Source organism: Triturus cristatus, chromosome 1_1 (genome assembly GCF_964204655.1).
Source record: "Triturus cristatus chromosome 1_1, aTriCri1.1, whole genome shotgun sequence".
Taxonomy (NCBI): Eukaryota; Metazoa; Chordata; class Amphibia; order Caudata; family Salamandridae; genus Triturus; species Triturus cristatus.
The window spans coordinates 1,150,537,916-1,150,545,738 of record NC_140579.1 but is presented as its reverse complement, the minus strand read 5'-3'; positions in this window follow the sequence as shown (position 1 = coordinate 1,150,545,738).

The window sequence follows — 7,823 nt, the reverse complement described above, 5'->3', positions numbered from 1 at the left end:
CCTGGGGGCCCCAGCGGGCGGGCCCCGGGTCTGCCTTCCCCCATCTCGGGATCACCGGACCTCACGGAGCTCTGACCCAGCAAACTCGAAGAAAAAGGACCATCGGGAAGGGGGCTGAGAGGCAGGTCTGCGTACCCGGGCCCCTGTGGGCCCCGCTTCGGGCGGGCCCGGGTGCTGCCTTCCCCTGTCTCGGGATGCACGGACCTCACGGGGCTCTGACCCAGAAAACTCAGAGAGAAAGGACCATCGGGAAGGGGCTGAGAGGCAGAAATGTACCCGGGCCCCTGGGGGCCCCGGCGGGCGGGCCCCGGGTCTGCCTTCTCCTGATTCAGAATCGCCAAACATCACTTTGGTCCAACTGACCCTCTCCCTAGTAATCCGGAGGAAAATTACCCCCCTTTCTTGTAATCCGTGCGCACGAGGTGACAGAGGGGACCCTAGGCGCGAATGTACACGACCTCCTGGAGCCCTCGCTGGGATCCGGGAGGCAAATGGACCCTCATCGAGACTTCCAGGCAAGCTCGGCCATCTGGTCGCGCACAATGCTTTCCTATGGGGCGACCAGATGGCCGAGCTTGCCTGGAAGTCTCGAAGGGGGTCCATTTGCCTCCCGGATCCCAGCGAGGGCTCCAGGAGGTCGGGTACATACGCGCCTAGGGACCCCTCTGTCTGAAGGGACATGAGCGACCAGATGGCTTAAGGGGCTTGCGTGACCAGATGGCCGAGGGGACAGGCGCGACCAGATGGCCGAGGGGAAAGGGAAGGGGAATCCTCCCCGGGCTCTCCGGGCACCATGCCACATGGCAGGACCCCGGACGGAGCCAGGGGCGGGGAGGCCGCCCTGGGGGCCCCCAGGGGCCAATGAACCCAGACGAGCCTGGGGAGGCTCCCCGGACACAACGGAACCCCGCCCCGGGCCTTTGGCAGTGCCGCAGGCCGGGGGACGGGGCCCGGGGCCGGAGACCCCGACCCGGGGCCCGGCCGGGCCCCTGGACCCAGCCGGGGCTCCCGGGACCGCAGGCGCAGGGGAAGCCTCCCCGGGCCCTCCGGACCCCGTCCCGGGCACCCTGCCGCGCGGCAGGACCCGGGACGGAGCCCGGGGCGGGGAGGCCGCCCTCCCCGGGGCCCCCAGGGGCCAATGAGCCCAGACAGGCCTGGGGAGGCTCCCCGGACACAACGGAACCCCGTCCCAGGCCTTTGGCAGTGCCGCAGGCCGGGGGACGGGGCCCAGGGCCGGAGACCCTGACCCGGGGCCCGGCCGGGCCCCTGGACCCAGCCGGGGCTCCCAGGCCCGCAGGTGCAGGGGAAGCCTCCCCGGGCCCTCCGGAGCCCGCCCTGGGCACCCTGCCACGTGGCAGGACCCCAGACGGAGCCCGGGGCGGGGAGGCCGTCTTCCCCGGGGCCCCCAGGGGCCAATGAACCCAGACATGCCTGGGGAGGCTCCCCGGACACAACGGAACCCCGTCCCAGGCATTTGGCAGTGCCGCAGGCCGGGGTACGGGGCCCGGGGCCCGGCTGGGCCCCTGGAGCCAGCCGGGGCTCCCAGGCCCGCAGGCGCAGGGGAAGCCTCCCCGGACCATCCGGACCCCTTGTCCAGGGCACCCTGCCACGCGGCAGTCCCCGGGACAGGACCGGGGCAGCATCCGGGCCCGTCCTGCTGCCGGCTGAGGACCGAGAGGGGTCCCAGAGTACCCTGTCCCTAGTAATCCGGAGGAAGGCTACATAGCGGTAGGGCTCCCGCCTTAACCATGGGCTCGGTGGGCTCTCTGCTTCCCGGGGGCTGGGGGACAGCGGCTGGGACTCGGGCACGGGGAACACCGACGGAGCTCTCAGGCCCGGGCGCCCCGGGGGTAGGACTGCCCGGGACCCGTGGAGCCCGACCCTGGGCACTTTAACACGCCGCGGGCCGGAGGACTGAAGCCTGGGAGGATGTTGCCCGGGCGTAGCCCATCTGGTCCCCGGCAAAGAACCGCCAGCCCCGGAGGGGTCTTCCGGCATACCCTGCCCATACTAATCCGGAGGAAGGCTACCCCCCTTTCTTGTAACCCACGCGCTCCGAGTGACGGAGGGGACCCTAGGCCCGGACGCGCCCGGCCTCCTGGAGCCCTGGCTGGGATCCGGGAGGCAAATAGACCCTCATCGGGACTTCCAGGCCGGCCCGGCCATCTGGTCGCCCCATTGGGAAGCATTGCGCGCGACCAGATGGCCGAGGGGAGAGGTGCAACCAGATGGACGGGACTGAAAGAACTCCCATCTGTCCAACCCCGAGCCTTCGCGCTAGGGTTCCTGCCTGCCCACGCAGGGCTCCGTGGCTGCAGGGCTCAGGGGCTGCAGGGCTCCAGGGCTCCAGGGCTGCAGGGCTCTGGTCCTGCAAGGCTCCAGGGCTCCGGGCTGAAGGGCTGAAGGGCTCCAGGGCTGCAGGGCTTTGGGGCTTCAGGCCTCGGGGGACGCCCGGGGGACCCATGGAGCCCGTCCTGGGCACTTTGCCTCGCCGCGGGCTGGAGGAGGAAGCACCCGACGCCCCGGGGAAGTGACGTCCGGGCTTGGCCCATCTGGTCCCCGCCTGAGAACCGCAATCCCCAGGAGGGGTGTCCCGGCATACCCTGCCCCTACTAATCCGCAGGAGGGCTACCCACCTTTCTTGTAACCCTTCGCTCCGAGTGACGGAGGGGACCCTAGGCGCGGATGCGCCCGGCCTCCTGGAGCCCTGGCTGGGATCCGCGAGGCGGATGGACCCTCATCGGGACTTCCAGGCTGGCCCGGCCATCTGGTCGCCCTATTGGAAAGCATTGCGCGCGACCAGATGGCCGAGGGGAGAGGTGCAACCAGATGGACGGGACTGACAGGACTCCCATCTGTCCAACCCCGAGCCTTCGCGCTAGGGTTCCCGCCTGCCCACGCAGGGCTCTGTGGCTGCAGGGCTCCGGGGCTGCAGGGCTCCAGGGCTGCAGGGCTCTGGGCCTGCAGGGCTCTGGGGCTGCAGGGCTCCGGGCCTGCAGGGCTCCAGGGCTCCGGGCTGAAGGGCTCCAGGGCTGCAGGGCTTTGGGGCTGCAGGCCTCGGTGGATGCCCGGGGGACCCATGGAGCCCGTCCTGGGCACTTTGCCTCGCCGCGGGCTGGAGGAGGGAGCACCCGATGCCCCGGGGAAGTGTTGTCCGGGCTTGGCCCATCTGGTCCCCGCCTGAGAACCGCAATCCCCAGGAGGGGTGTCCCGGCATACCCTGCCCCTACTAATCCGGAGGAAGGCTACCCACCTTTCTTGTAACCCTTCGCTCCGAGTGACGGAGGGGACCCTAGGCGCGGATGCGCCCGGCCTCCTGGAGCCCTGGCTGGGATCCGCGAGGCGGATGGACCCTCATCGGGACTTCCAGGCTGGCCCGGCCATCTGGTCGCCCTATTGGAAAGCATTGCGCGCGACCAGATGGCCGAGGGGAGAGGTGCAACCAGATGGACGGGACTGAAAGAACTCCCATCTGTCCAACCCCGAGCCTTCGCGCTAGGGTTCCTGCCTGCCCACGCAGGGCTCCGTGGCTGCAGGGCTCAGGGGCTGCAGGGCTCCAGGGCTCCAGGGCTGCAGGGCTCTGGTCCTGCAGGGCTCCAGGGCTCCGGGCTGAAGGGCTGAAGGGCTCCAGGGCTGCAGGGCTTTGGGGCTTCAGGCCTCGGGGGACGCCCGGGGGACCCATGGAGCCCGTCCTGGGCACTTTGCCTCGCCGCGGGCTGGAGGAGGAAGCACCCGACGCCCCGGGGAAGTGACGTCCGGGCTTGGCCCATCTGGTCCCCGCCTGAGAACCGCAATCCCCAGGAGGGGTGTCCCGGCATACCCTGCCCCTACTAATCCGCAGGAGGGCTACCCACCTTTCTTGTAACCCTTCGCTCCGAGTGACGGAGGGGACCCTAGGCGCGGATGCGCCCGGCCTCCTGGAGCCCTGGCTGGGATCCGCGAGGCGGATGGACCCTCATCGGGACTTCCAGGCTGGCCCGGCCATCTGGTCGCCCTATTGGAAAGCATTGCGCGCGACCAGATGGCCCAGGGGAGAGGTGCAACCAGATGGACGGGACTGACAGGACTCCCATCTGTCCAACCCCGAGCCTTCGCGCTAGGGTTCCCGCCTGCCCACGCAGGGCTCTGTGGCTGCAGGGCTCCGGGGCTGCAGGGCTCCAGGGCTGCAGGGCTCTGGGCCTGCAGGGCTCTGGGGCTGCAGGGCTCCGGGCCTGCAGGGCTCCAGGGCTCCGGGCTGAAGGGCTCCAGGGCTGCAGGGCTTTGGGGCTGCAGGCCTCGGTGGATGCCCGGGGGACCCATGGAGCCCGTCCTGGGCACTTTGCCTCGCCGCGGGCTGGAGGAGGGAGCACCCGATGCCCCGGGGAAGTGTTGTCCGGGCTTGGCCCATCTGGTCCCCGCCTGAGAACCGCAATCCCCAGGAGGGGTGTCCCGGCATACCCTGCCCCTACTAATCCGGAGGAAGGCTACCCACCTTTCTTGTAACCCTTCGCTCCGAGTGACGGAGGGGACCCTAGGCGCGGATGCGCCCGGCCTCCTGGAGCCCTGGCTGGGATCCGCGAGGCGGATGGACCCTCATCGGGACTTCCAGGCTGGCCCGGCCATCTGGTCGCCCTATTGGAAAGCATTGCGCGCGACCAGATGGCCGAGGGGAGAGGTGCAACCAGATGGACGGGACTGACAGGACTCCCATCTGTCCAACCCCGAGCCTTCGCGCTAGGGTTCCCGCCTGCCCACGCAGGGCTCTGTGGCTGCAGGGCTCCGGGGCTGCAGGGCTCCAGGGCTGCAGGGCTCTGGGCCTGCAGGGCTCTGGGGCTGCAGGGCTCCGGGCCTGCAGGGCTCCAGGGCTCCGGCTGAAGGGCTCCAGGGCTGCAGGGCTTTGGGGCTGCAGGCCTCGGTGGATGCCCGGGGGACCCATGGAGCCCGTCCTGGGCACTTTGCCTCGCCGCGGGCTGGAGGAGGGAGCACCCGATGCCCCGGGGAAGTGTTGTCCGGGCTTGGCCCATCTGGTCCCCGCCTGAGAACCGCAATCCCCAGGAGGGGTGTCCCGGCATACCCTGCCCCTACTAATCCGGAGGAAGGCTACCCACCTTTCTTGTAACCCTTCGCTCCGAGTGACGGAGGGGACCCTAGGCGCGGATGCGCCCGGCCTCCTGGAGCCCTGGCTGGGATCCGCGAGGCGGATGGACCCTCATCGGGACTTCCAGGCTGGCCCGGCCATCTGGTCGCCCTATTGGAAAGCATTGCGCGCGACCAGATGTCCGAGGGGAGAGGTGCAACCAGATGGACGGGACTGAAAGAACTCCCATCTGTCCAACCCCGAGCCTTCGCGCTAGGGTTCCTGCCTGCCCACGCAGGGCTCCGTGGCTGCAGGGCTCAGGGGCTGCAGGGCTCCAGGGCTCCAGGGCTGCAGGGCTCTGGTCCTGCAGGGCTCCAGGGCTCCGGGCTGAAGGGCTGAAGGGCTCCAGGGCTGCAGGGCTTTGGGGCTTCAGGCCTCGGGGGACGCCCGGGGGACCCATGGAGCCCGTCCTGGGCACTTTGCCTCGCCGCGGGCTGGAGGAGGAAGCACCCGACGCCCCGGGGAAGTGACGTCCGGGCTTGGCCCATCTGGTCCCCGCCTGAGAACCGCAATCCCCAGGAGGGGTGTCCCGGCATACCCTGCCCCTACTAATCTGCAGGAGGGCTACCCACCTTTCTTGTAACCCTTCGCTCCGAGTGACGGAGGGGACCCTAGGCGCGGATGCGCCCGGCCTCCTGGAGCCCTGGCTGGGATCCGCGAGGCGGATGGACCCTCATCGGGACTTCCAGGCTGGCCCGGCCATCTGGTCGCCCTATTGGAAAGCATTGCGCGCGACCAGATGGCCGAGGGGAGAGGTGCAACCAGATGGACGGGACTGACAGGACTCCCATCTGTCCAACCCCGAGCCTTCGCGCTAGGGTTCCCGCCTGCCCACGCAGGGCTCTGTGGCTGCAGGGCTCCGGGGCTGCAGGGCTCCAGGGCTGCAGGGCTCTGGGCCTGCAGGGCTCTGGGGCTGCAGGGCTCCGGGCCTGCAGGGCTCCAGGGCTCCGGGCTGAAGGGCTCCAGGGCTGCAGGGCTTTGGGGCTGCAGGCCTCGGTGGATGCCCGGGGGACCCATGGAGCCCGTCCTGGGCACTTTGCCTCGCCGCGGGCTGGAGGAGGGAGCACCCGATGCCCCGGGGAAGTGTTGTCCGGGCTTGGCCCATCTGGTCCCCGCCTGAGAACCGCAATCCCCAGGAGGGGTGTCCCGGCATACCCTGCCCCTACTAATCCGGAGGAAGGCTACCCACCTTTCTTGTAACCCTTCGCTCCGAGTGACGGAGGGGACCCTAGGCGTGGATGCGCCCGGCCTCCTGGAGCCCTGGCTGGGATCCGCGAGGCGGATGGACCCTCATCGGGACTTCCAGGCTGGCCCGGCCATCTGGTCGCCCTATTGGAAAGCATTGCGCGCGACCAGATGGCCGAGGGGAGAGGTGCAACCAGATGGACGGGACTGACAGGACTCCCATCTGTCCAACCCCGAGCCTTCGCGCTAGGGTTCCCGCCTGCCCACGCAGGGCTCTGTGGCTGCAGGGCTCCGGGGCTGCAGGGCTCCAGGGCTGCAGGGCTCTGGGCCTGCAGGGCTCTGGGGCTGCAGGGCTCCGGGCCTGCAGGGCTCCAGGGCTCCGGCTGAAGGGCTCCAGGGCTGCAGGGCTTTGGGGCTGCAGGCCTCGGTGGATGCCCGGGGGACCCATGGAGCCCGTCCTGGGCACTTTGCCTCGCCGCGGGCTGGAGGAGGGAGCACCCGATGCCCCGGGGAAGTGTTGTCCGGGCTTGGCCCATCTGGTCCCCGCCTGAGAACCGCAATCCCCAGGAGGGATGTCCCGGCATACCCTGCCCCTACTAATCCGGAGGAAGGCTACCCACCTTTCTTGTAACCCTCGCGCTCCGAGTGACGGAGGAGACCCTAGGCGCGGACGCGCCCGACCTCCTGGAGCCGTGGCTGGGATCCGCGAGGCGAATGGACCCTCATCGGGACTTCCAGACTGGCCCGGCCATCTGGTCGCCCTATTGGAAAGCATTGCGCGCGACCAGATGGCCGAGGGAAAGGTGCGACCAGATGGCCGGGACCGAAAGGACTCCCAGCTGCCCACACCGAGCCATAGCGGTAGGGCTCCTGACTGCCCTTGCAGGGCTCCGGGGCTCTGCACCAGGGTCCCTTGTCCCGGGCAGATGGACACTTGGCAGGCCGCAGGACGTGGGATCCCAGGCCCTGACCAAACATCAGGAGGCCCGGGGCCGGTCCCTGCTTCTCAACGCAGCCAGGCCGGGGAGATAGGGGAGCCTGCCCAAGCACGAGGGACCCCAGTCCCGGGCACACGGTCCCTCAGGTTGTGCGCTCGTTTTCAACAATTTTTATTTCAAAATTCCGCGAAGAGGCATTCCGCAAATTCCGCCCAGCCCTAACCAAACTCCTACTTCCGCAAGGAAAAGACTTAGCCAGCCACACTCCCACCTGGCCCGGTCCCTGCCTCTGATCCCAGCCAGGTCTGGGGAGCCTCCCTTGGCCCGATGGACCCCGTCACGGGCACCCGGACCCTCACCAGGCCGCAGGACGAGTGCTCCCGCACCACACGGTCGTATAGGGGTGGGCGGAAAATTCCGTTCCGCCAGTGTAGAATAAAAAAGCAAGCCACCCCGGCTCACGGGCCCGGTCCTTGCTTCTGAAAGCAGCCAGGCCGGAGAGCCTCCTCCGGGCACACGGAGCCTAGCAAGGCCCGGGGAGAGCCTCCCCGGGCCCCGGTGGACCCCCGTCCCCAGCGCCCGGA